The sequence below is a fragment of the Balaenoptera physalus genome (assembly GCF_965194825.1).
Source record: "Balaenoptera physalus genome assembly, chromosome: 13".
NCBI classification, from domain to species: Eukaryota; Metazoa; Chordata; class Mammalia; order Artiodactyla; family Balaenopteridae; genus Balaenoptera; species Balaenoptera physalus.
In genome coordinates this window covers 16,886,445-16,914,302 of record NC_138892.1, presented here as the reverse complement: position 1 = coordinate 16,914,302, position 27,858 = coordinate 16,886,445, and the positions used below count along the sequence as shown (strand labels likewise).

General features: G+C 44.7%; 1 long non-coding RNA gene across 1 annotated transcript in view; it reads right to left on the bottom strand.

Moving 5' to 3' along the window:
- Positions 1-8,136: 8,136 nt before the first annotated feature.
- LOC309640616 overlaps positions 8,137-27,858 on the bottom strand; it is a 441,572-nt gene continuing 421,850 nt past the window's right edge. The window contains exon 4 of the long non-coding RNA XR_014252307.1: positions 8,137-14,434. This is a non-coding gene — a long non-coding RNA (uncharacterized lncRNA). The remainder of the gene's footprint in view (positions 14,435-27,858) is intronic.

Genomic DNA, 27,858 nt, shown 5'->3' with positions numbered 1-27,858 from the left:
TCCCATGCACAGGTGATGCCCTGGGCTCTTGCTGGCCATCCACACTTCAGAAGGAACAGATTGGTCAGAGAAGCTTTAGTCACTTTTCTAGACCTTGAGGGAATGAGACAAAAGGCAAAGTGCTTTAAAGGTGGTGATGGAGGGGAAGGGAAAGCTGACTGATGGGGCAGCAAGAGGGGGGTGGGCATGGGACCGGCGGGCCCTTCAGCCAGGCAGGGACCAGCCTGGGGCTCTGGACTGCACAGTCCAGGGCAGGTGAATCCAGGCTCCTCTGAGCCAAAAGCCCTCAAGAGAGAAATGGCAGCGCCAAGATCTGAACCTAGGTCCTGGTCATGCATTTATTCATTTATTGTTTTGATAGGTTTGTTCAACATGTAATGATTTAAAATGGCATTTCAGAGGTTGTCAGAGGACTCGCAGTGGGAGAACATGTATTTGGAAACCAGTGGTGTGCAGGAAACTATCCTAAGTGCTTTGGTAGAACGTGTGTGTGGTTCAGAATCGAGGGACTGGCCCCTTCCACGCTAGGCAGGAAGAGGGAGGCCTGACTTGAATTTGGACAGGCAGCTGACCTTGCATCCCATTCCATCCACCTCACTCCTTTGTCTCCCTAGTGGTGGGTGTGGACAGGTCACTTTTTCCCTCTGCACCTCCCTGGGGTTCTTCATCTGTAATGTGGGAGGATCCTGACCCCGACCTCTCAGGTTGCTCTGGGCATTGCAGGAGGGCTGGCTGGGGAGGCAGCAGATCTACAAATGCTAGCTTCCTTCCATCTTTCCTCCAGCTTGAAAGGAGCAAGATGTGAATAGGCAAACCCCTCCTCAACATAAGGACCGATAGGCTTGTTAGCAAACAGTCCTAAGAGCAGAACGAGCTTTCCTGGTCCTGAGGGAGCCCTGACACAGGGGCCATCGGCAGGAGGGCACTGAGAGGGAGGGGTGAGCCCTTGAGTCAGATGGCCCGGGGCCGAAACCTCGCTTCACTCCATGCTCAGTGTGGGCAGGTTCCTGGACTCTGTGAGCCTTAGTGACTTCACCTATGCAACGTGAGTGAAAATATTAATAGTTCTCACCTCCTAGTGTTGTTGTAAAAATGAAATGAGATGATTTAAGTGCCTGGCACATCGTAAGCACTTAATAGATGTAGTTCTTTAGAAGGGGTTTCTGGCAGAGGGAGAAGTCATCTGCCAAGTTTCCTAACTTCTGTATCTCAACGACCGTGATTCCACAGTCTCTAGAGGAGTGGCATGAAGTCTGGATGGTCAATGCTTTAGATTTAGAGAGCTCTGTGTTTTGACTCATTGGCTGCAAATATTGGCGAAGCGCTGCCCACACAGCCTAGATACTCTCTGCAAGCCAAGCTCACCTGTGACTCTCTGCCCAGGAGGACGGAGAGTGTCCTGCCTTCCCAGCAGGCTGAACATGTTCTTGTTGGGCTGTGATTCTGGGGCGTTTTTACAATGAACTCAGTAGGCTCCTAGGATTGATTTCCAGCTGCCTACGGTGGTAACAGCTGGACAGCTCACCCTTGGTTACCCTCTTTCCCTTCTCCGCCTCACTCTTCCATTTCCCTGCCAGGACACCCTGGGATCACTCCCTAAGTGAATTAATTGCACTGAAATCCTTCATTCTGAAGCCATTTCTGGGGGAATCCAAACTGAGACACTCATTGACAGACTCCTTTAAACAAGTTCAACACAGGCCAAATGAAGTACAAGGTCATACCTCTGTGCAATCGTGACCGTCTAGACATCCAGCTCAGGTCCAAGCAAATTTTTGCTTGCTGGAATTATTTGGGTTGGCTTGCCCAGGCAGCCCTGGACTCTCTCCAAAATTCCCCCAGTCCCTGCTTTTCTTTGGTCTTGGAAACTTAACCTCTGAAGCTGGCAGGCCTCAGATGGGAAGAGCACAAGATTCTGTGAAAGGCAAATGTGGGCTGCCTCTGTGAGCAAGTATAGGATAGAAACACAGCTTTCCTCTTGTTCTTGAGTTGGAATACCCAAGGCCCTCCTACCTCTCCTGAACCCAGCAATGAGAATTAAACTATTATTTCTCTGGAATCAATGCCATTGTCAAAGGTGAGATATTAACAAAGTGTTACAAGTGTACATGGAAGTGGGGGCAAGTTGTCACCAATCGGAAGCACTAATAGCCGACCTGCCTTGGTCTGTAGTTCACATCTGGGCTTCTGAGTTACTCTGTTCTTATGACTCTGTTCAGTAGAGCTGGTGTGATTCGTGCATTTAAAAGGGTGTCCAGGCCTTTATAAGAACACTGCCAGCTAAACAGATAGAAAGCACTAAATCAACCCCATGTTCAAAGGTAGGGAACCAATCCCAAGTTCAATAACAGGAGCCCTTTCTCTCTTCTCTAGACCCCGTTGAGAAGAGAAGAGAGTTACTGAGAACTCAACAGTGCAGATCCAGAAGTGAAAGCACATGATTTCAAAAGCAGACAGAAGCCTGTGAGATAGTAATTAAAGGTGAGCATTTATTGAGGGTGTCACATGGGCCAAGCGTTGAGCTAAGTAAGCACATTACACACACAGTTGTATTCAGTCCCTCCTCCTTTCTCTCTGTCTCTCTCCTCCTCTCCCTTGTAGATTGTTTAGTTTACTTATGGGGAAATTGACGTTTGTAGAGAATAGTTTTCTGCCCAGTATCACTGGGCTACTACATATGAAAGATGAGACCTAGCCCAGGTTTATCAGACCCCACATTAGTGTTCATGTTCATTTATGCTCCGAGAGCCTGACTCATTAGAGCAACCATTAATTGTCATCCTTCTGGTCTTCCTTATACTGTGACCGGCAATAAATATTTGTGGTCCTATTATCGTTGGGGTAAAGAAAGAGGCAAATAAATTTTCGTTCATTTTGTTTCTCAAGGGGTTGGTTGTTTTTGTGTTTTGGTAGACATCAACTCTGGGTTTGAATAATAAATATATTTTGAAATTTTTGGTTGGAACATAATAGGACTAGAATTATTGATATAATAATAAATCATGTTGATGTATCTAGTTGTGGCATACCATTAAGGGGAGGTTTACCTCCCAGTCTTTAACTTAAAAGGTTAACACTATTTAGATTCTTAATGAATTTATAATATTGATGTGGATCATCTTATATGCTGAATACTGTTACAGAAAGTACAAAGATAAATAAAACATGGCCCGTCCTACCTGCAATCACTTCACTGTTTTCCTCTTGTCTCTTTAAGCACCACGTTCAACTATTCAACAAGCATCTTTCACAAAGTCTCCCGGACTTTGCCCTTCCTTTTGACTTCCGCAGTCACTAGGGAGATGGGTTCTCTTCACGTCGCTACTATGGTGCCACAGACTTGGCCTCCTGGCTGACCTCTGTGCTTTCAGTTTATTAGGGTGACCTTTTGAAGCAGGACCTTCACAATATCACCTGATAGGCGGAAGGTGACATCCATTCCTTCCACTGTCATTGGGACATGAATGGAGAGAGACCAGGACTATGAGATGGGAGACCCAGAATCTGGACCCAGCGGTCTTTGACCGCTGGGTGACCTTGGGCCAGTGACTCCTCTCTGTCATTGGGCCTCGGGTTCTGATCTGTAAAATGGAAGAACTGGGGTTTAGGGTTTCTGGGGAGTACTTCATGGGCCTCTTCACAGGATTTATTCATTCATCCTTTATTGAGCTCCTGCTGTGTGCCAGGCATTGTTCTAAGCACCAGGGAGAGAGTGGCAAGCAAAGCCAGATGAAGATCCTATTCTGGCTGAGGCGCCAGTAAACAAATAATATGTGATATTTCAGTTAATGGTAAATGCTGAGAAGAAAAATAAACGGAGTAAGGACACAAGGAGACAGTGGCCCTGTGTTACACAGAGTGGCCAGGGAAGGACTCACAATGGGGTAATAAATAAAAAGGAGCCTGAAGGATGTGTGGAAGAGAGCCAGGTGGATATTTGGGGTAGAGTTCTCCAGGAAGGCGGAAGAGCCAACGTGAAGACCCCGCTGTGGGAGTGAGCTTGGCATATTCAAGTTGCAAGAAAGGGCCGGGGGGAGGAATCAGTTGTAGCGTGGCAGGAAGTGGAGTTGGAGACTTAGCTGGGCACACAATCGTGGGAGGCTTGCAGGCCTAGGTGGGAATACTAGAAGTCACCAGGGGGTTGGAGAGAAGGAAGGACGGAGTCTGACTTACATCTTAAAGTAAGGGGAATGGGCTATAGAATGTCAAGGAGACAGTAGAGAGATCAAAAGCCAGGTTATAGCTGGTGGTGACCTGGACCAGGATGGGAGCAGTGAAAGAGAAGCAGTCAGATGTGGGATAACACTGACAGGATTTGCTGATAGAGTAAATGTGGGGCGAGACCAAAATCAGGCCAAGGCTGATGGCCTGAGAAGCTGGCAAAATGAAGTGCCATTTATGGAGATGTGGAATCCTGGGGAGAAGGGCAGGTTTGGGAGGGAAGGGCAGGAGTTTGGTTTGAACATGTGAAGTTCAGTATCTAGCGGAGACGAGGTGTAAGGCACTGGGTTTAAGAGTCTAGAGCCACGAGGAGCTTTCTGGGCTCGAGGTACATATCAGCAAGTGATGAGCATAAAGATTGGCTTTAGAGACGAGACACTGGATGAGCTCAGGTAGGGAATGCAGGTGTGTGGAGGACAAGGATGGGGGCCCTGGGCACGTCAGCATTTAATGACAGGAGAGAAAGGGAGAAGCCAGTAAGGGAGGCCCGAAGGAGCAACCAGCAGATGGAAGGAGGACTAAGGACGTGGCAAGCCGAAAGCTAAGGGGGAAAGTTTTCAAGGAACAGGGAGCAATGAGCTGTGGCCAGGGCTGCTGACAGGATGAGAACGAGGTGGACTGAGAACTGACCACTGGATGTGGGGATGTGCGGGTGACCTTTTAAGAGTGGTTTCAGAGGACTGGACGGGTGGTGGAGAAGGCTAGGTGTGCAAGACTGTGAACTCCTAGATCCCCTCCAACCAGAGCTTGTACACACACACACGCACACTCACCATCCAAAGGAATATAGAGAAGAAATATTTTAAACTAATTATATTTGTGTTTTGATCCAATACTTCTTTGTATGAATTCATGACTGTCCCTAATTAGTCAGAAGCATCCAAATTGCTTCGTGGAATACTGAGAATATTATAGCAGAAATTAAAAGTTAGAGAAACTGTCAATGTTCAGTCTGACTTTAGGATGTCAAAGCCCACGTCAGAAATATTAATTTAGGAAGTCAAAGCCTTTGCTTTGTGACTCCAAGTTTTATCAAAAGAAAAAAGAATTCTAAATAATCAAGATGTTGGGAGCAGGATGGAGACTTTGTGCAAGAACGTGAGTTGTAGAGGACGGAGGAAGACCCAGAGCTCTCATCCCACCAGCCTCGGGGGACTGGCTGAGGGTCAGCTGGGCTAGAGTAGGGCTGAGGGAAGAGGACAGACCATGATCTTAAAGTATGTCTTTGAAGTTTCAGACAAGAGGACCAAACCTTGACAGTGAGGGGGGAGGGCACATGGGACTGGAGGTCAATATCCAGAGAGTGGCCAGCACCAAGGAGTTTTGTGCGGGCCAACCAGAGCCTGAGGACCATCTGCCTCCCTCTCATGGGCAACGTGACCCACCATCACATGGAAGAAGCCACAGGAGCTCCTCTTCCCATTACTGTCTGCTGGGGTCCTTCTACCACCTGTCCGACCATTTCTGTTGGGCTTTCCAGCTGAAAAGATTCCTGCCCATACCCAAAATCTTTCTGAGGCCCATACTTACTTACTTCCCCATATGGACACCCCACTTTTGAATGACCTAGGACACTTGTAAATCTCCTGAAACACAGCATGGGAGAGGAGGGGTGCCCTAGACACCCAACAAGACCATGGAAGTGCAGATGGAAAATACTCCAGCGCTAGGACTTGGATTGGGCTGCACAGTGATGAGACCCACCCAGTTACATAAGAGTTCATTTGAGAAAGGTTTCCAGTCTCAAAAATGTTTGGAAGACTTCTGGTTTAGCTTCAACTAGTAAGGGGCTTAGAAGTCAGCACTCTGATCTTTCCAAATAAGAAAAGAGCTGAATAAACTGAAAATCAACGACTTTTCTTAGACCCATCAGAGAGTTGAGGTTTCAGGGGTAACCACCACCCTAAAATCTGGGAGTTCAGAGGGAAACACAAACAAGGCTTCAACGGGAACAGAAAACAAGGACAGCAGAGGAATTTTTTTTTTTTAATATTTTACATTTTTTAAAAAATTTATTTTATTTATTTATTTTTGGCTGCATTGGGTCTTCGTTGCTGAGCGCGGGCTTTCTCTAGTTGTGGCGAATGGGGGCTACTCTTCGTTGCGGTGTCTTCTCTTGTTGCGGAGCACAGGCTCTAGGCACGCAGGCTCAGTAGTTGTGGCTCTCGGGCTTTCGAGCGCAGGCTCAGTAGTTGTGTCGCACAGGCTTAGTTGCCCCGCGGCATGTGGGATCTTCCTGGACCAGGGCTCGAACCCGTGTCCCCTTCATTGGCAGGTGGATTCTTAACCACTGCACCACCAGGGAAGCCCCAGCAGAGGAATTTGAAGCTTATGGCACTGACATCTCCAGCAAACACTAAACACTGCCCAATTTGTAGCCAGATTAACATGAATCCGCAGACTAAAGCCCTGTTTACCTCAGTTCCTATTGCCTGATACATCATATCCAGCTTTCTAGAAAAAATTACAAGGCATGCTAAAAGGCAAGGAAAAACATAGTCTGGATAGTCAAAGTAAACATCAAAACCAGACTAAGATATAACACAGATTTGGGGATTATCAGAGAGATGATCAAGGTCAACATCAACAATAGTAAATCATGTTGATAGTATGTCGCCTTGATACAGTGTGATGAAAATGGTGCTTTTCTCTGTGGTCCTCATCCCAAAAGCATGTAGCTCCAGTCTAACCTGAGGGAAACATTATATATAACCACAGTGAGGGACATTCTACAAAATACCCTACAAAATCCTCTTCAAAACTCTCAAGGTCATCAAAAAGAGGAAAAGTCTGAGAAACTCTCACAGTCCGGAGGAATCTAAGGAGACTTGCCTATGAAATGTGATGTGGATCCTGGATGCACTCCTAGAACAGAAAAAGGAACTTACATGAAAACTAAGGAAATCTGAGTAAAGAGTGTACTTTCGTTAATAATTTATGAGCATTGCTTCATTAATTGTATCAAATGCACCATACTAATATGTTAAAAATAGGGGGAACTGGCTGTGGGGTATATGGGAACTGTCTACCATTTTTACAATTTTTCTGTAAACCTAAAACTGTTCTAAATATAAGGTTTAGGGAATTCCCTGGCTGTCCAGTGGTTAGGACTCAGCGCTTTCACTGCCATGGCCCAGTTTCGATCCCTGGTCAGGGAACCAAGATCCCGCAAGCCGCACAGCGTGGCCAAGAAATAATAATAGTAATAATAAGGTTAAAATAAAAAAAATGTTTGGCAATGCCTGGGCTAATGATCACTGAGGTGTCTTCAATTAGTTGAGTTTAGTTTTGTTTTGCCTGTCCTATCTAGGGGACCCAGAGGGCCAGTTTATCCTTGGTCCACTACAGAAAACCCCTGGGTGAAAAAAGATTGCAGGATGCAGGCAGTGGTACCAGGGACAAAAAGGCTGCTTGCAATGCTTACTATTCACTAGCTGAGTGACCTTGGGAGAGTTATTTAACCTCTCTAGGCCCTAGTTTTTTCATCTGTAAAATAGAGGTAAAAATAATAGTGCCTCGCTCATAAGATTGGTATCAGAATTAAAAGAATTAGTATTTGTAAGATGCTTACAACGGTGTCAGGAATATGGTAAGTGCCGCATACATCTATGTTGTAAATAAAAGGCAGCTATGTGGAAGCAGCAGGATCTGTGGCCAGCATATGGTAGTTTGTGTACTATCTGTTTTTCCTTTAAAAAACAAACAACAAGAAAAACAACCAGTCCCCGTGATTTTCCTGATCATTTATTTAACACTGAGCAAATGTTATTGTTTGGCATTGTGTTTGTCACTTCTCATGTATTAAGTGCATTTACTTATTAATAGCTTACAGTTTCTGATATTTTCTTTTCTCTTCCTTTTTTGACAATGCAGAGTGTCTGTTCAGCCCATACTGAACATACCTGGACTTCCCCCTGAGCCTGGGCAGCTCTAATATGCCCACCTTTCCCTGGTACAGGCAGATCCTGGTGATGACCAATGAGTCCACTAAAGAAAAGTACATTTTCAGCCTCATCCTGTTGCAAACCAGCAGTAGCCCTTTCAGAGGAAAGCTTACTTCCAGTTTCCTGTGTCCTTTCCTATTCTGTTTGAATCCCTTTTGCTTCTCCAATGGCAGCCATGAAGTGTCACACCGGGGAAGTTGCCTGGATTACATTCTGATGACGTGTGGGACTCAGGAAGTTGGGGGTGAGGAGACGAGCAGGACCGGCTCCAGCATCTCTTCATGACAAGTCTGTTGGCTGTGGCCGTTTTCCCAGCCATGAGCCTCAGCTGAAGCTCTTCTGTCCTCTGATCCCAATTTATTTTCCTAAGTTAAAGGCTTAGTCTTTGTGTCTGGAAAGCAATTTGGATATTCACGGTGGCTAAAGCTATCCAGAGGAAAACTAAAAAGTCACCATGAGGTAATGAGGCCAGACTATTGGGTGTCTCATATCCTGGCTCCAAATGCAGATGTAAAAGGGGAGCCCAGAGAGGATTTCAACAATGGCAGCAATTGTTGGAATAAGTGACAGTTGCCCATGGTGACTTAGAGGCCAACACCTATTTGGATGTGTGAGATCTGGTATTTTCAAAAATCAGTCACATTCTGTATTGTCATCTCAGGTACTTTCAATGTGGTGGATGTGGGGAGTTGAGAGGATCACCATGGCCACAGCCCAGTTAATTTCCTATCACACTGTTACGTCTCTTCCTAGGTCTGGTTCAACAAAGGGTCCTAAATCCTAATGAATCCTATTCTTTTTGAAGGAGTAACACTACTATTTTTAGTGAATGCTATGGACCAGATAAATGGTGGGTCCACTGGATTCTGCATCCTAATTGCTATCATATCTGCCCCTTCTACCTCCATCTCAACAGACCCGTCTCAGACTCTCCACTATTTTTTCTATACTCTCCACTATTTTTTCTATACTACTGCAATCCTTTCTTTATTGGTCTCTGTGTTTAGTCTCACTCTGTTCCCAACTCAATCCATTCTTCATACTTCTTCCAAAGTCAGATTTTAAAGATACAATAGAAATAGACACTGACATTTTACTTATATAATTAATATTCCCTGGTGCCTCTCAAGGTGTATGAAGATATCGATGTTGGCAAGTCTTTTTTTGCTGAGTGAGGTGATGGCAGTGCATGAGAAAGAGTAAGAGAGAGTGAGACAGAGGAGGAGGGGAGTGTGATTCTTCAGTAAAGACCTGGGGTCAGAGGAAACAAAAGGCTTTGCAGGAAAATGGTCCCGAGAGAGATGGGGACCCTGCTGGCAGCCAGTGAGGGACTGGGGGTTGGGGACATTGTGAGGTTTTGTGCACCCTTGACTGTGACTCCCTCTGCAGTCTTGCACCTAAGACCTTCAGTTGTTTTAGAGATGTAGAAATCTCTACATTGTACAAAATCCATATTTCTCCCTAATGTTTTGTGGAGGGCATTGTTCTTTGGGGGCAATGTGTGGAAGCACTGAGTTATGCTACAAGAATGGCATGGAGCAAACAAACAAAAAACCAAGGCAGGATGCAGATCAGCCAATTTGCATAATGGACAAGTCCAATCTCCCTGCTTCTCTGATGAAGTCTTCCATGGGTCCGCATCCCCCATGGGGTGGTCATGAGGGCCTGGAACACTTTTAGCATGGAATACAAGATCCTTCCTGCTCTGGTCTCCACATACCTGTTCAACTATGCCTTCTAAGCGCACACACACACACACACACACACACACGCACACACACACAACTTACACCCAGAACGCTGCGCTGTAATTCTAGCAAAGGCTGTCATGATGGTATATGCTATTTCACCCTGTCTACTGTGTTCTTCCCCTGCCCTTGTTTAGCTGGAAAATGCCTCCTTCTCATCCCCAAGCATGCTTAGGATCCCCCTCCTCTGGGCTCCCATTTTGTCTTGAAGATACACACTTTTATTGTATCATCACACTGTTTTATAGTTGTGTATTTACACACCTGTCTCCCTGACATGACCATAAGCTCCTTAAATTCAGACAAAGTCGTATCTCTGTAAAGTATTTCTAGCACCTAGCAAAAGGCCAGGCATTTAGTCTTATGTGTGATGAATGTTTACCTTCTACGGCTTATAAGTGTCCTATAGAGAAGTTACCATAATAACTAGCTGGTCAGAGAGGAAGAAAAATTTTCATTGGTTCTCTAAAAACTTGCACAATATGTGTCATTTTGTCTTCATAAAGTCTGTTACTATGGTGATCCTCAATAAACCATGACTCCCAGCACTTAAGTCTCTGTGTCAGCCTTTCCAACAATGACTCTGGGCTTGGCCACATGACTAGCTTTGGCCTATAGAAAATTGGCAAGCATGACGCAAAAGTGGTTGCTTGGTAAATGCTTGCACGTTGGGTTGGCCAACTTGGAATGCTCTTTCTTGGTACCAGGTACCATATTATGAGGAAGCTCAAGCAGCCATGTGGAGAGGCCCATGTAGAGAGGCCCATGTAGAGAAGACCGAAGCCACTGGATGATAGTCTCAGCTGAGCTCCCAGCTAGTGACCGTCACCCACTGCTAGCCATGTGAGTTAGACATCTAGACCTTCTAGCCCTCCCAGTACCCCAGCAATTGCTACATGAGGCAGAAGAACCACATGGTTGATCTATAGAATTGTAAGAAGTAGTAAATTGTTGTTGTTTTAAGACACTAAATTTTTCAATGCCAGACATTTCATATAATTGGAATTATGTGATATGTAGTCTTTTGTGACTTCATTCATGCTATAGCACGTTTTCAAAGTTCATTCGTGCTGTAGTACGTTTTTAAGTTCATTTAGCTATAGCATGTACTAGTACTGCATTTCTTTTTATCACTGAGTAATATTCCATTGTATGGATATATCACACTTTGTTTATTCATTCTTCAGTTGATGGCATTTGTGTTGTTTCCACCTTTTAGCTATTACGAACCATGTTGCTGTGAACAATTGTATACAAGATTTTGTGTTCACATCTGTTTTTATTTCCCTTGGGTATATGAGTAAATACTAGGAGTGGAAATTTTGGGTTAAATGGTAACTCCAAAGTGGCTGCATCATTTCACATTCCCAACATCACCCTCTCTTTACAGATGAAGAAACTCATATTACAGAAAAGTGAGGTTGGAATTCTGTGATGATCCTGCATTCAAAGGACAATTTGAATTGCTGGCATTGGAAAAAGAGCAATTGGAAGTAGCAGGAGAAGGAAAAACCATCATCATACAACTGGTAGAAAGAAAGAAGGTCAGTGTGAAAATAATCACAGGCAGCAGAAAGGTAAATTACAATAATTATTGAAGAGAGGTTTTTAGAAAGATATGTGGTGATTCTTAGAAATCTCAGGGAGAGAGGTGGTGGAAGAAACCAGATTGCAATGGTGACAGGTTAAGAGTGTGCGGGCAGCATGTTTTTGGCATTCGGCTGTGATGAAAAGAGAAGGAATCACCCTTACAGTGAAGGGGACGTGAACGTGTCTGTGGAGACAAGAAGCCAGAGTGATTGAGATGCAGATACAGCTGAGAATGCAGTGAAGCACCATATTGGAAAAACTGAGGAAAGCACAGGGTCAGACAGAAGGGAAACCTAGTTCTCTGTGGCCAGGGATGGGAGGAGAGAGGGGTGAGTACAAATGAGAGTGATTTGGGGGATATGTTCAGGTCTGATGACCTTGTCTAGAATTTTCTATGTTGAGAGGCTCAGAAGACCTAAGAAAGTACTAGGACTTAGGCTGTGTTCCCTCCCTCCCTCTCCTCCCCCCACACTTCCATCCCTAGCAAATCACCTGCAGGGGGAAGCTGAACCCTAGGCAGGCCTGTCCCCTTGTCCTCACAGCAGTTTCCAATGCAAATGATAAAAGGATACTGAGGGCATTCAGTCTTTCAGCCTTTCCTTCAAGGAAGATTTCAGTCTTGAGCCAAGTACGTAGAGTTCAAAGTGAGTTTTCTGGGGGCTTTCTGGATTCTGAGTATTCATGGAAGCTAGGTTTTCAGAGGATGCCAGTAAATGCAGATTCCTGGGCTATAAAGCATCAGCTTAAAAGAACCTTCTAAACTGCCATTAATCATGCTTGTTCCTTAGTATATTTATTATACATTACATTTTTCCTTCATAGCCTCCCAAAGCTTTCCTAATTGAAAAGCCAGGAAATAGTTCATTGTTTCTTAAAAGCGGAAGTGATAGCGCTTACAGTAAGTCTCTGCCATTCCAGTTAATAGCACTGATGTATAAAACCTGCTGGAGCTTTCCTCACAGGGAGAAGAAAAAGTCCACTGCATGTACTAGCAGCAAGTTTGCCACAGCGCCTGCTGATAGCAGAGGTATTTTAATAAAACCCAGCATAGAAACGCAGGTTTTGTTACACTGACTCCAATTGATAATTAGCTGCAAAAGTTTGACAGTCTCAGGAAAAAGTGATGCCGTTTCACATCTAGATTACCAATTCTGGGGGTGGTGAGGGGCGGAGAAATCTGTGCTTTCAAGTAAAATGAGAGCCTTTGCTGTGGAACGCTAGGACATCTCCCGGGCCCAGTGAGCACCACTTCCCAGCAGCTGAAACCATTTAGATCAGCCTGCGTCTTCCCCCTGCAGAAAACAATGGCCTAGCCCAGGGTCACTTACAGTTCTGCATGTGGTCCCCCAGAGTTCAGGGACAAGAACATGGACCATTGCATGAATAACTTCCTCCATTTCTACAGCCCTTGCTTACCTCCAAGGAGACTTCTGGTGCTGTCCTTGTGTTGCTTTGTTTTGTTTTAATCACAACTGATGGGAGAGGCAAGACAGGTGTGTTTACCTGAAGTTCAGGAAGGTGAAGGGATTTTTCCTAAAGTCACATAGGTTCAGGAGGAAGAGAGATGGTTCCAAGTTTCTTGGCAACATTATCCAGAAATCTGCCCATCAGACCATACCCGGCAGGTAGAGTTTAAAAGCCAGTAGCCCCATTTTTGTGTGTGCTTTTAAAGATGAATGACCAACAGAATGGCTTGAGTATCTGTTGGGCAGGAGGAGATTTCATCTGAAAGACACATTTAACATGGTTAGTGCGACAGTGGGTTAAGTTCATTTCACCTACCTTCACTAATCAAGGTCGTTCTAAGACTTGCACATCTTCCACGCGTCACGTACCCTTAACAGTAAGATATTTGCCCGTTGTTTTCTAGGAACTTGGAGTCAGCTGAGCCTAGTTCGAGCCGAGCGGGTTAAGAGTGGATAGTTAAGACTGGATAGGACCACCAGTGTTTCAACTGGGCATGCACGAGTGTCCGATGGGTGACCTCTGGGAATGAGAGGACCAAAAACTCCACCCTCAGAAGGTGAGGAGGCCTGTAGCTGAGTTACACCTGCCCAGAACTACAATCAGTGCACCTTTTTTCCAGTCACCTTTCCCCATGCTCCCCACGCCTCAGGCCACCCTGCTTCTTTATTCATTATCCCACAAATACCTGAGTCCCTTGCCTTCTCAGAGGCGGATCTGAGATTTGTTCTCTCCATTTCCTTGCTTAGCTGCCTTTCAAATAAGCCCTCTCTTTGCTGCAAACCTGGCGTCTCAGTGTTTTGGCTCGCTGTGCGTGCCTTGGGGCAAAACAAACCTGGTGACTTGGGGCTTCTGCTGAGTTCCTGACCTCTTGCCAATATCTCCCTGCCTAGCTGTTCCTCTGTAACCACCACCACCAACTGACCTTTTCCCTTGAGTTTTTCAAAATCCCGTCCATACAAGGAGATTCTGTATAGTATAATTTAAATGAATATTTGGAGGCGATGCCCAAGAGTAAGGACTGTATTCCCAGAAGCAATAAAAATCGAACAGCTCTTTTCAAAATCCCCCCAGCCAGCATGCTCCTGCTGGTCCAGATGATGTGTAAATTAGAAAAACAAGCTCCTTTTCCTTCAGACTTTTATTACCATCTGCTGAGAAATTGTTTTATAACTATATGAACTGGAGGTTGATAACCTCTTCCTAGAGTCGTGCAATGCACAGTTGTCACAGCTGGAAACAACAGCCATTCCTGCCATTGGGAGCGTCCCAGTGGACTCTTCTTGGTGCCAAGTCTTTCTGCATCTTGCTGCCTCACTCTCTCTCTACCCCCCGCCCCCAACCCTGTTTCCTCCTTTAATCTCCCTCAGGTTTCTTCTATTCTAGGTCCCTTTACTCTCTTCTTTTTGAGAGTCTTTGGAAACAGTTATAAATCTTACTTGATTGTACACTAGCAGCACATAAATTCTTACTTTATTTTAATATTTAATATTTTACTTCTCTTGCCTACTCATCCCACCCCTGGCCCAAGGGTAACTCTTCTTAACTGGGATGGCCCATCATGGTATTTTGCTATTAATTCCCTGAGGATTTCTGCTTTCAGTTTTTACATCAACTTTCTTTCCCCTCCTTTTCACATTAAAAAAAAAAAAGACTTGGTTGATCTCTTTGCTATAATCCCCATAGCACCTCCTAGCTCTCCTTTAAAAAGCTACATAGTATAGACATGGCATATAGTGGATATGCATTAAGTATTTGCCAATGGAATATTTATGATCAAGTGTATAATGCTATGTAGTTTTGGTTTTGAGGATATATTAGATTGTGAGCTAATATCAGAATTCTTGGTGTGTGCTTAGCAAAGTGGTGAGCTCCCAGTGGATGCTCAAAAGATATTTGTTAAATGAATCTCCATCAACAAAATAACCTGTTTTCTACTTAACCCAGGGAAATCTGTGGAGCTAAGCACCATGATATTAAAGAGAAATAGTGCAGGGGGTCATTTTAGTTCTTTAGGTTATCATGGTTGATGAAGTCATTCATGGGATGAAGTTCTTTATAATGGAAACAACTCTATAACATGTTAGTCCCTTCGGTGGATACATCACAACTTAAAACTCATTTCAAGAACATTATTTTCATATCTTCGCCTCAGAATCCTATGAAATAGATACTACCTGTCCCTGTCCTCTGTCATCCCACTTTACAGATGAGGAAACTAAGGCCCAGAGAGATTTAAGCCACTTGGTTTGGCTCACCTACACAGTAATTGATGAACAAGAACGTGAACAGAAATCTACAAACGCCACGTCTCCTACATGTTCTGCTACATCACAGCTTCCCTGGTTCGGAAGCAGAGCAACATGACTCCAAAGTTCTCTTTCCAGTGTAGATGTTTTAAAAATATGTTCTTTGGCAAAAGCATGAAACATATTACTCAATACCAATACCAGTCTTCAGTCTAGAATCCAGACCATGAAGTGTGCACACGACATACTTTGAAAGAGGCTTCATAAAAACACAAAGTCGGAATTGTCTCTAAGGATTTTCGCTAAGTAGACTGAATCTAGGGGGGAAAATGAAACCTTTTCCCAGGGCTTCACAGGAGTGGGGACTAAAAGACTGAGAGCTTGTGAGAAATAACGGATACGTTAAAAAATGTTGGATTCGAAATAGAAGAATGGTAGAGTTTAAAAAAAAACACAAAAATAAAAATGGTACATTTGGAATATTTTTTAGAATCACATAATTTTAGGGCTGCAAGGGACCAGAAGAAGCATCTCTAACCCTAACTCCCTTCTTTTGACAAAAAGAAGCAACATTTTGAGTCACAACCAGGATCAGCTTCATAATTTGTGGAGCCCAGGACAAAGTGAAAATGCGGGGCCCTTGTTCAAAAATTATTAAAAATTTCAAAGTGGTGACCAAAGGTTGTTAATCCAAGTGTGAGACTCTTCTACATGTGGGGATGTGTATGGCTACAGCACAGGTCACACACCTACAAAGCCAGTCCTGGTCATGATATTATTAATACCAATACTTTACATTTACATGGCACTTTACAGTTTACACAGCCTTCTCACTGGTAGCTACTTTGAGTTTCATAATAGCTCAGTGGAGTAGAGTGAGTTACCTTTATTTTAAAACATTCCCCCACAGGAATGAATTTACCAACCATGACATTCTGAGTGACTAAAATGATCCTATGCCCTTTGCACCATTTATGTTTCATTTCATGATGTTAGCAGCTTCTTTTAGATCAAACAGGAAGCAGTTAATTTGCTCATGGATATTCAGTCAACAAACACTTCAGCACCTGCTATGAGCCGAGCACTTTGCTAAGCATTTCAGACAAGTGACGTGAACTTCACAGTAACTCAGTGAAGCGTGACTCATCATTCCCAACATACTGATGAGCACTGAGAATCAGAGATGTAAAGTTAGACGTTCAAGGTCACAGATTAGTTAATGACATCATTGGGACTAGAACATTGGTTGCCAAACTATTCTGTGGTATTAAAGTCTCTAAAATGAGATACGAATGTAAATTTCAAATTGTCTGCTAAAGAGGTTAAATTCAAATCAGAGTAAATTGCTATTCTCCTTTGCTACCTCTTTTCTCTCTCTTTCTTCTGCTTCAGTTTCTACTGTAGAAAGTACGGGAGTCTAAAGATGAAAGATTCATACGTTTTAGGAGCTTGCCTAGTAAATGATTAGAAGTACATTAAACGACTGTTATATATAGGATGGATAAACAACAAGGTTCTACTGTATAGCACAGGGAACTATAATCAATATCCTGTGATAAACCGTAATGGAAAAGAATATGAAAAAGAATATATATATGTATAACTGAATCACTTTGCTGTACAGCAGAAATTAATACAACATTGTAAGTCAACTGTACTTCAGTAACATTTTTTTAAAAAGAAGAAGTACATGAAATGACCTGAGCCCTGGCCTCATTTCAGAGCACTGATTGCTTACTTAATGTGCATGAGCTCTTCCATACTTTGAAGCAGCCTTGCAAGTTGGGGGCAAAGCCATATGACTATATCTGGCCAATGGACCACAAACTAAAGTCTCACGTATCATTTCGAGGCTGAAGTATTAACAACTCCTTCATGACTATTTGGCTCTCTCTTTCTCCAACTCAGTGACCCCAGAAGCCATGTGTTGAGATGGTAGAATCTCAAGATAGAAGCATATTGGCTCCCTGGATCACCACTTGGAAGGGAGTTTCTCTGGAGAACCATGGGTCTTGCAGTGGACTCTATGTGAGCAAAATACATTTTCATGTGAAAGTCACTGAGATCTGGGGGTTTGTTAACTGCAGCATAACCTAGCATCACCCTGACTAATGTTCAGTGTTGCTCTCATTCTGTCTTGGTTCCCCTTTCCCGTTTTTGACCCTTAGTGTCTGTAATTAACATATACAAAGGCTTTCAGATTTTCTCCTCAAGCTTCTTTTTGTTTTCCTGAAAGCTTCAGACAGCTGGCCAGTTTCTGTTATTTTCAAAGGTTGAGGCCTCAAGCTGTTTGATTTTATGTTAAAAACTAACATGACCCAAAAGGCTGAAGGACTTGAAAGCATCCATGAGTCAGAGGCTTCAATAATTTCTAGGTCTTTCTAAAACACATTAATTTGGGGAAATTGTGTTTAAACACTAAAATGATAAGCAGATGATTGTCTATCTTACTAGCCTGGGTACTTGTTTCCAGGGAAATTGTAAAAGGGAAAATGTTTCAGTTTATTTTCTTTAGCCAGGGATGGTATAGGAAAAACTGAGACTCCCTAGGCATGATCATAAATCTCACGTTTAAATAGCAATACAAACAATAATTTTTGGAAACAAGATTGTCTGACATGTGATCATCACATAAGTAATGAGACTGACTTATACCCAAAACATATAAAGGGCATGAGTTTTCCTCAGGGAAGTGATCATCCTCAGAGGCTAAGAGCTTTGACCAAAGATATTCCTCCAGGCAGTTAGCAGCTATGATAACTGCTCTCATTCCTTGCTCTGTATGATAATTGTAGCACGTTTTGAGTGGGAAGTATGGGCCTTAGAATCTGAAGAACTACCTGTTGTTAGCGACAGTCCCCAGAGTAAGTAAGCTAACCCCGCTAAGCCTCATTTCTCAGCTGTCAAGTGAAGGTAACAATCATCTATCTCATAAACTCACGGCGAGGAGTTAGGGAGATAATTTGTGGAAAGCACTTAGCCTGGCACAGAGGAAGTGCTCACTAATCTGTAGCTATTATTCTGGAAGACTCTCAGGGATGGAAATTCTTATCTTTTGAGGATGACATTAACGTTTGGAGACAATAAGATGCCACCTGGAGTTAAAGCTGGTGAAACAGGACCAGCCATCAAACTCACCAGACACGGGGCAACTTAAACCAGCAAGAATGTTCTCCTCCTTGGTCTGTCCCTTCCATGGTGTCAAGGTGGCTGGAAGGAAGTCCATCTCTACAGGGTCTGAATTAGTCCTGGGAAAATAGTTGGGTTTCTAACAGGAAGGAAAAAGGTATTCAAGGCAGTAGTAGCAGCAGAGCAAATTCAGGAACAGATCAGGCAGGGAAAAGGATGTGAAATAGTTTGGCTGGAACAAAGTGGAAATGGGGCCAGAGACTTGGCTTGAGTGATTTTGCAGAGCATCTTGAATTCTGCAGTGAAAAAGTTTTGCTTGATTCACTTGGCAGTGGGGAGCCCCTGAAAGTGTTAGAGTGAGTAAAGAGCTGGGCTGATTAGGTACTAGAGAGGAAGGAAGCAAAGAGAGGGCTCCTAAACTAACACAGGTGAGAGGTAAGTGGTCCTGCATTAGGGTGATGGCAGTCAAAGAGGTGATGGATTTGAGATGGAATATTCATGACTGGGGAACAAAGTGAAAGGAGTATAACATGATCACCAGCTTGGGATCCTGGTGCCTGGGAAAATGTTGGTGCCATTTACCCACACGGGAAAACCAGAAGAAGGGACTGGAATGGAGAAAAAGAGGAGAGAGGAGTTTGCTTGACGCCATGCTCACCTTGGGATAACCGCCTGTTTGTGTGGGAATGTTCCAGGAATGCAATATCAGAAATGTCCCTTGTTAAGAAGAGGGCCAGACTTGGGTGGGCGAGGGAAGAAAGGGAATCTGCGTGTGACTAATTTCATGAACTGTCACTTTAACACCAAGCTAAAATTACCTCTGGCTGGACCTAATTCTTGCACTAGCAATTATTTCTAGCTATTAAAGCTTTGCAATACTTGGCAGCAACTAGCCACTTGTGGGCACAGTTGGCCAGTTGCCCCTTCCCTGGCAAGGACAGATGAAACAGACCTTCTTTACAGCACCACTTGGGCACACAATTACTAGTGACAGTAATTTTTGCACGTACAAGTATCAGGTATGGAAACTTAACTGCAGGAGGACTAGGGGAAATTGGCTGGAAATTTGGCCCAGGAAAGAAAGAAAATAGAAGAAAAGAAGTAAGAGCTACAAGCAGGAGGTTATAAAGAAGAAAAGAAGGAAGAGGGAAAATGGGAGTGAATGAACATCTATTGAGCTCCCAGGGTGAGTGCTAAAAATACTTGGATGAATAGGACACAATCCCTGCGCTCTCAGTCTAGTGGGAGAAAAGTCTACTATAGAAATGATTACAAGAAGCTGTGCTGAGTTTCATAGGTGAGCATATTTTGTTTTGGATGCACCCCACTTAAACTGGGGGCACAAGGGTCAAAAAGTCCATTTGTAGGTGAGATTCCAAGAAGTTAAATAAGTTGCCTAAAGTCACAGTGTGATCATTAGGGCTCCATTGGTTACAAGAGACAGAAACCAAATTCAGACTGGCTCAAGGCAAAAAAAAAAAAAAAAAAAACAACATAGTGGCTCATGTGATGGAAAAGTACAGGGAAGGTGGAAGGGTTGATGCAGGTTTTTTTTTTCCTGGATTCAGGTGCCCCATCTGTGCCCTGCCTTTGACCCTGCTTTGTTCTGTGTTGCTTTACCGTCAGAAAGCCTCTCTTCTGTGGGGAGGGAAGGTGACTCCCAGAAGTCACAGGTTTCCGTGGTCCTTCGAGCTTGTAGCACATATTGACCCCTAGAAGCATTCTGATTGGCCCTTCTTGGTTGCCTTGGACCAACCACTGAGTCAAGTGGGATTGCATGCTCTGATCATGTGCCCACAGCTGCGGTGGGCTGGCGGTGCCCCTTGATTGACAGAATCACCTTCAGCAGGGAGTGGCATTTATGCGTGCCATCCCCAAAGGGAGGGGACGATACACGATCCATGTCCATTGCACTCATTTTAGAAAGTTGCAGGGTTGAGCTGAGAGCCCAGGCTGCATTCCAAAACCTGTGTCAAAATGCCCCCTTCTCCCCCCATCCCTGATAAATGAGGACAGTAAGAAGATAAGATGACAGGGCAAATGAAAGGAAAGGCAGAAATCATTTGGGGAGGGCAAAACACCAAAGAAGAAATGAGAAGAGGAAGCAAGAGAAGCAGGATGGTGAGAGACTGTGGGAAAAAGGAAAGCAGAGATTGAGAAAGAAAATGTATGGAGGGGCCATCTTGCAGCCTTCAACCCCGTCCCCTGGAATCTCTGCCAGAAGCCGCTGCTATTTTTCAGAAAGCTTTTTCCCATCTCCCTTGTTAAGACACAGAGAGCCAAATGCCCCATTAATCTTTCAGAGGCCACTTTGGCTTCTTGTGGCAGAGCCATGCACATTTGGCTTGGTCCCCCCATGTGAGTCTTCCTTCCCAAAGGCAGTGGGACTTGGCAGACACACCCAATACCCATTAGGACCACAGGGACCAATGGCTGGTTTCACAATGGCTCGGTTTAACCTGGGGAGATAGTTGGCAGCCCTGTGCCTGAAGGGTTCTCCTGCCATTTGCCTTGCCAGGATCTGCTATACCATGTTCTTATTTCTCAGGCCAGTTTGCAGTGTGAGAAACTCAAAAGTCAAAAATAAACCCAGAGCCCAACTTGCCACCCACATCAGGCAGCTGCTGTGGGCCTGGGACAATGCAGGGTGTAGTCAGGAGACTGGGAAAGCCTTTTTCCTAGCTGAGCAGACAGTTGGGATGGAGTAGGCAGAAAAGAAACAGATGGGCTAAAGAGTACCATGACGCAATAGTAGTAACCAAACCAAAAAAATACAAAAATAAAACCAGTACAATGTAAGAAAAGTCACGAAAGAGACCATTTGTCTTACTGAATGTCCCCGTGAACCCAATCCATGTGACCCTTGGAAAGGTTGCAGGCGCCGGTGATCAGTCAATTTGGAAAGAGTGCCACGTGACTAGTGCACTTGTCGAGACTCTCATGTGTCGTGCTTGTGTCAGCTCCTCCTTTTTGGCTGTTTGGAGTTGCACTGCCAACTCAGAAGTCTGCTGTAACGGGCTGAATCACATCTGCCTCCCACCCCCAGCATCATATGTTGAAATCCTAACTCCCAGTATCTTGGAGTGTGACTGTATTTGGAGATGAGGCTTTTAGAGCAGCAACTAAGTTTAAATGAGGTCATTGGGGTGAGCCCTAATTCATTATGACTGGTGTCTTTATAAGAAGAGGAGATCAGGATACAGACATGCATAGAGGCAAGACCAGATAAACATACAGGTAGATCGCCGTCTACAAGCCAAGGAGAGAAGCTTCGGAGGAAACTAACCCTCCTGACACCTTTGATCTTGGACTTCTGGGCTCCAGGTCTGCGAGAAAAGAATTTTTGTTTTTTTTAAGCCACACAGTCTGTGGTACTTGTTACAGAAGTCCTAGCAAACTATTACACCTCCTCGAACTGGGCTAGAACACATGTCCCGATAAAACTGTGAGCCTTGGCTGATCAGGCATACCCAACCCACCATCACACCCTTCATGGGAGGATGGCTTCATTCCAGTGCTCTCTGGATTAAATGAGGAACAAAGCTAAGAGTTTGGCCTCCACCTGCCTTTCTTTTCATCTTATTTCTCAATTTGTTCAGAAGTCAGGTAAAGAAGTAAGGATACTTTTTATTGGGCTTCCTCAAAAAATCCAGATTAGACAATAGCAGTCAGCATAAGCCAATTTATATTGTGGTAACAGATAACCTCCAAATCACAGCAGCTGAACAAAACGATCGATTATTCCTTGCTCACATTCTGTTACCCGTCTGCCTCGGTGAAACTAGAGTCTCCGTGCTCAACACGGCTCTGCAGGGAGACTACCCACCCAGCCACTCAGTCACCCAGAGGTCCCCTCTCATTATGAGGATCCATGGTCACCACGGTGCGAGGAAACAAGCATGGTGGTTTGCACACTGGCTCTTAAGCATCCCCCAGAAATGACACACATCACCTCCAATCATATTTCATTGGCCAAAGCAAGTCACTTGATTCTGGCTAATGTCAAAGGGGCGGGAAAATGTAATCCTAGCCTATGTCCAGAATAAAAAGACCTGGAAATATTTGTGAACAGCCCTAATGACCCCATATGGACCACTGTCCCTGCCCCCGAGGAGGTTACAGTTTAGAGACGGAGAATGAGGGTTTGCACCCAGATGGTCCTTCCTATGTGAGGATATCGCCCTACTTGTGTGTGCGCGTGACTCACCTGAAAGTTACTCCCTAAGAAGGGAGGCCTTCGAAAGGGAAATTACAGGCATGCTTCTGCCCAGTCCATACACAGACTTGTTAAGTATCTGTGAATATGCCGGGCACAGGCACTACCCTGACCCTCGCAGGATTTGGGGGGGGGGGTCCCTGACCTCCCACTCCCTTAATGCCAGTAGGCTCCCCCAATCATTGTGAAAACAAAAGCGTCTCCAGAGATTTCCAGACTAAAGCAGGGTAGAATTATGGCAGAAGTGGCTTTTGTGTCCATTTCTCATGATAGAAAAAAACATGGTATTTTGGGAAGGGGAAGCATTTATTTTACAGCAGGTTTGGTGGGGGAAGAGTTTGGGACAGAGGAAAAGCAATAGATTTCCATCTTGATGATCCAAAAGTGGGTCGTGGAATGTTGATGGAATGATCTCCTCAGAGCTGGTGGGAACCTCAGAGACCCTCAAGTTCAAGTTCCTTATTTTAAAGACAGACAATCGGGACCTGATTACTCTGAAGACTCTTTTGATCAGGACTTAAGTGGGGGAGAAAAGGCACCCTCTCTTCTTTACTGCCCTGATCACACTGTCCTCCTTCCATCACTGCCCCACAACTCCTATACTATGCCTGTCTGTCCTCGACTTTGAACTTGGGCGAGTGGAGGGAGCAGAGGATAAGAGAGGATAAGAAAAGGAGAAGCTGAAAGAGCAGACCAGGTGGTTTCCCTTGCCATGTGGCGAAGGGGAATTCAAGCCACTGCAGAGAAGACCTGCAGCATGGCGGATATGTAGGCCAACCCAAGCATCAGGAGAACGGATCAGGCAATTCCGAAAGCACATGGTGATCGCCGTTGAGGAGGGGCTCTGATGTAAATACCAAGCATTATAATAATAATTATACCAAGTATAATAATAATACCAAGTATTATTATCACTGTTCATAGTTACAGTGTAGCTTCTGAAACCAGCAGCCTAAGAGGTCAGCAGAACTATTTGAGAACGAAGGCAGGAAATTGACTTGTAAGCATCATCAAAACTCAGTTGGCTTCCTCTTCCTCTTTCAGGCTGACAACATGGTTTTAAAGAGGATGAGAAAGCACTTGGTTTGTTGTAGCGGTTAGGTACTCCAGATGTTAGATCACCTGCTTCCAGATTTCAGCTGAGACTTGCAAATTCGTTTCATCTAAGTCCATAGCTAGTTTCAAGCCTTGGTCCCCGAAGCAAAATTGGAGGTTATAAAAATAACCCCCTGGTTCAACGCCTAGGCCATAAGACATGTGCTGCAGGCCTAAGCTGTGTTCATGGTTAAGACTGCTTCTACTTTGGGGCTGCCCCAGAATTTTCAGAAATGACTGCGAGGATCCAAGGGAACCACAGAGCTTCATTAGGAGCAGTTTGCTTCATCTCCCTGCAGGATCTTATGGGGATGTTTGTAGGTTATGGGAAGGGCTTGTGGGCTGGTTGCCAATGGCACCAGGAAGCAGGAAGTCAACTCATAAGTTAGTGCCATCGGGTGTAAGAATGCTCCTTGGTTCACCTCTGCAGAGACCAGCCTGTGGCTGAGTGGACAGCCTGTGGCTGAGTGGACAGCTGCTATTCCCTCCCCCTCCCCGCACTCTCTGCAAGCAGGCTCACACGCGCAGCGGAGGAAGGAAGTCCAGTGGACATTCCCATGTTCCTCGGGTGACAAGTTTTCATGTCCCGCGTGCAGCTGTAATCAGCAAGTACGTCAAGAGGTGTGTGTGTGTGTGTGTGTGTGTGTGTGTGTAATAGGAGAGAGAGCTGAGGACATTCTGTTCTAACTCTGGCCTACCTTTGTTCCTGTGCCAAAAAGGATTGTCTAGGACCCCGAAATACCAGCCAGTGGAGAGCCTTTCATTTCCTTTGGTCTAGGAAGCAGAGGATAGAGAACAAATACCCAAAATCTATTATGAACTTTCTGACAACCAGAAGCGAGAGAGACCATCCTTCTCTCTTATCTCCGTGCTGCGATAATTAGCAGAAAGAGAAACATCAGTCTTTGTGAGATGGAAGCAGATTGTCTTCTTTTAGAGCAGCTGGTTCCCAAAGCCTTACCTGTGGGTCCTGCCAGCTTCTGACACAGACATGAACTTGAATCCTGGCTGTGCTACTTCATAGTCACATAGCCTTGGGCAGGTTACTTTAGCCTTTTTTTCTCATCTGAAAATGAGAAAAAGGACCCCAGCTTATTTGATAGTATTGCTGTGGGATAACATGAAGTGATGCTTATGCAGCACTTTGCTCTGGGTTCCGTAAGTGGCCTTGCTCCCAGGAGGGGCTGTGCCATTAATCGGATTCTCCTGCTCAGGTGAGGACCTGAGCCCCAGCCCAGGCAGGGTGGGTTGCAGGGCTTCGGTGAGACTGGCCAAGGAGCAGCATATAAGGCAGGGCTGAAGCACACATCCAGGACCCTGGTCCAAGGGAAAGATCAACCCAAAGGACCAAGAGGGAGGTAGGACATGGTTATGAGGCAGTGAGTTAGGAAAATAAATAAATCAAGTCTGAACAGATGAATTCCCAGTAGTTGGTAGGAAATAAAGCCTGTAGAGTAGTTCCTGCAGCCCAGAAATGCAGCAGAAAGGCTTTTTATAGAGTGTCTGCAGACCAGATTCCAGTGAGGAGGCCATTATGGAGGACATGGGTCGGTCGGGGCAGTGGCACAGGCTCTATGGTTAGTGATCCTTCCCATGCCCATCCACAGGAATATGGCAAAATCGTTCAGAAAACCGGGCCCTGGAAAGAGCCGAGGTTCTTGTCATCTTGTCACAGATGTCCAAGGCTTCTGTCAAGAGCCAACTCAAGAAAACCTCATGAGGAGTTTGATCCCCCATCTCACCAGGCTCGGGCCACATCTGGCTTCACATTTTTGTAACACCTTCAGTACAGGATGAAACAGTGGTGTGTCTGCCCTATTTTCCAGGACCTCCACTGAGGATAGACAATCACTATCCACCTGAAGAGATGCACAGGTGTTGCAATGCCTGGCCCACCAATCACGGCAGCTCAGAATTACTGCTTAGAACACAGAGGGAGAACAACTTAGTAGACATATATTTATAGTGCCTGTAACCGGGGAGGTGCTACACATGCATGTTCGTCACTTACCTTACAGAAATACCTTGGTTGTTTCCAGGGTGTGTCCCGGTCCCCAGGTGGACCCAGGCCACAGGATTCTGTTCTATCAAAACCTGCTGTATAGCACAGGGAGCTCAGCTCGGTGCTCTGTGACGACCTAGATGGGAGGGATGGGGGGGTGAGAGGGAGGTCCAAGAAGGAGGGGTTATAGGTATACATATAGCTGATTCACTTCATTGTACAGCAGAAACTAACACAGCATTGTAAAGCAATTTTACTCCAATAATAAAAAAAAAACACCCTCGCTAAAACTGAACCTCTGTGCTACTTAGTTTCCAGCTACCCAGCGGCCTCCATAGGGGCTCTGCTCAGCTGTCTTACTCTCCCCTTCCCTGGGGGCTGGATTCTGCTTTGATGATCCCACTTCTGGTAAGTGTCTTTCAGTATAATTTCAGGTGGAGAGTCTCAGGCCCCATCTCTCTGGCTCTTGAGTAAAGAACAGGGATTTACTTCAACTTCCTCACCCTTCTGTTGGGCGATATCCACAATGACAGCCCCAGAACTTGGATGAGATCATTATGTAGTAATCCGCAGGTCCTGAGTATCCCCCAGAGGTCGGCCTTTCGTAGTAGGGTTAGTAGCCCCACTCCACACTGGATTTATGGGGTGGATTTTCCTCTAGTCTCCTCCGTCCCGGTGTTGCTGAAAATTTAGGATGTCTTGGGCCCAAGCCCATCCAGGTGAAAGTGATTTATAGCCTCCTTCCATCTACTCCCTCTTCAAGGCTCTTCAAGCCTTCCGAGAGCTATATGGGGTGTTTTAAGTATTTCATGGAGAGTAAAGGAGTAACGTTCTAGCTCCTGGGGTTTCTTAGTGGGATCTAGCTATTCCAGGTGTGGAGTACAGGGAGGGTATCAACTTGCATTACATTTTAAGCACTAACCACAGTCCAACACCTGGAGAGTCTGCCAGCAGCTACTCTCTTGCCTTAAAATACAGAGCAGTCGTGGAATATCTATTATGCTACCTATTCAACACGTCCTTTTACAGGACCCAGGAGCAAAGTCCATAGGATGGGTAACACTCACATCCCAAATCCAAAGAGTCCTGCAAGAATCTCTGTAAAGAGAAAGTTGTCCAAGGAATAAAGCACGTATATATCTGCCTCTGTCTGGTATGTGGAAGACCGCAGCAGGCCTGGAGGTTATCTGGTCACCTGTTGTGGCCGCCCCACAGGCATGTTCTTATGGCTGATAATCCACACCATCTACTGTGGCAGAGTTTGAGGGATGGTTAATGGGATAACTCTGGCTGGACACTGCCTTTCTCTCTGCTCACTCCATTATGTAGAAAAGGACTACCTGGCAACCTCAGTCATTCAGAACATGGCCCCAAACAAAGATAGATGTGTAATCACTTGACCCATATGTATTCTAGTTCCCCCGTGAGAGTTTTGTTTCCTTACAGGATAGGTAAGAATCTTATTTTTATTTACATCATCTAGAGACACACCTGCCATGTTGTCCAGTGCACAGCTGGCAAGAAGTAGAGATTTTCTGGATGATGATGGTAGAGTCAAAACCTGCCTTTTGGTGATGTCCATTTACCAAATGTCATTGGTCCACTTACTGGAGCCATCCAGAAAAAGCTTTCTCCCTTCCACAGAAGAGTCTTTGCTTTTTAAAAATAATGCTTTTTTCCCCTTCAGTTTACAGACAGCATAATTGCTTTTGAAATATTTGAAAGCAGCAATCATGTGGACTTCAGAGGAAAATAGGCCAGAATTGAATCCCAGTTTCGCTTCTCTGTGGCCAGAGACCCCTCAGTCCATTAACCTTCTTTTAGTTGTCATTAAAATTGAGATGAACCAGAAAGCCATAAGATTTCTTGAGAGGTGATAACACAGGTAATCTGGCTCTCAGGAAGACTCAGTGACCGATTGTTGAATTTAAACAGAGTAACCCAGATCTTAATCCCAGTGCATTTTCACTCCAGGTTTGGTTTGTTTCCACTCTGCTGAGTTACCACCAAGCCCAATCAAATTGACATAAAATGCTTTTTGGTTACTTATTCTCCAACTATCTTTTTTTTCTCTTTAGAAAAACATAATAACACATCTGGGACCTATTATATGGTGGTATATGTTTCAGTATACGTTTCTGCTAATGCTTTAGTAAACAGAAACCGCATGCATGTTGCCTCCTCGAATACAGTAGCCTCT